Genomic DNA, 1,605 nt, shown 5'->3' on the forward strand with positions numbered 1-1,605 from the left:
CCCCCCGCCTTTCTCTAGGATTCATCATGACAGCAACACTCATACTGAATCCCTCTGGTAAACTATTTTACAGCCATAGGAATATATCAAGCTTCACATGAATTATTTCCACTTAATGTAAAATATTAGCTGCATACACAAAATGTGCCCCAAGATATTAAAGATTTCTATAATAGGAAAAACATAGTTATAATACATGGTTGTTAGTACTGATTATTTTCTGCTGACAGGTCATATTCTGTCAATTGCCTCCTACGACTAAACAGTCTCAGGGACATGTAAAATAATGCAGCTGTAACACAGGACCAAGCTGTGCAAATCTAAATAACTTTACTTCCACAAGTAATCTCATTGACTTCAGTAGGACTATACACTCAGATAAGCGAAAGTATGTGTGTGTTTGCAAGACTGTGCCCTTTGTTTTTAACATCAATATTTTTCAGGTAATACATCAACCTTGCAAATGTAGTATTATTTCCCAGGGTGGCATTTACGCTTTAGCTGGCCATGAGATAGAGCTGTAAAACCAGTGGAATAGCACTTCAATCCACAAGAATGGTACCATCTGCCCTCCAAAGGATTTAAAATCCAGTTCAAAGCCACACATCACCACTAGTTAGCACAGAGGTAGCCCTAAAGGGTGATATGAGGCGAACAGTTTCACTCTGGAAGAGGGGTCTGGTATCCAACCATCACTACCTACAATTTCCACACCCACTTCAGAATCTCTCCCCTTCACAAAGTCACGCATACGTATCCACAAATACTCGTGAGCCATGCTTGCATTCATCCACTGTGACCTCCAACCTCATGGCACACACATAATATAGCCTGCATATACCACCTACCCACCCACGTACACACAAGCAAGTTCACCCATTCATGGACATACGTAAACACATAATACTTCTGGAAATGCATGAACCCATGAACCTCTCTGTGTGAATGCAATGCATATACCCCATCTACTGCCACAATTTCCCCTCCCCTTTCCCCCAGTACACATCACTATGGTATGGGGTACGCCTTCATAGGTACCCATATTCAATGTTTTTGGGTATTCATATTTACATGCCAACCTGCCACAAAACTTCCACCCTTTTAAACATGTACTGCATACCCACACTTAATCCACAAAACCATTGAAACAACCATCTACCTATGTTCCACCCCAGAGGCACTCTCTGCACACAATTCCTTTCTCCCCGAAACACATATGGGCTTAACTGTACTCCGCTTTCCCTGAACACAGCCTATCAGTATGTTTTTACATGGGGGAAAGCATGGAATCAATGAACCACATGTATACGTTGGCGGTAAGTGTTTTATCCCAAGGAGTGTCATATGCATCATTAAGTGAAGAAGAGTATTTTTCAGGAGTCCCTTGTTGAAATGCTGGCAGCACATCACTACATTTGTTCCGTTAGCTTCTTTCCCATACCATTCTCTTTATCCAGTGCCATCTGCCTGGGCTTTCAGTAAGTATCAACATGCTTCAATAAAGCCTTCAGCTCCATTGCCAGTCCTTGCTGCACTGAGAAATTTGAGCGGATGCTGGAAGAGATGTTCCCTGCCTCCAGTCAGTCCCCTGCTCACATACATGGT

Source organism: Gavialis gangeticus, unplaced genomic scaffold (genome assembly GCF_001723915.1).
Source record: "Gavialis gangeticus isolate Ggan-Ray unplaced genomic scaffold, GavGan_comp1, whole genome shotgun sequence".
Lineage (NCBI taxonomy): Eukaryota > Metazoa > Chordata > Crocodylia > Gavialidae > Gavialis > Gavialis gangeticus.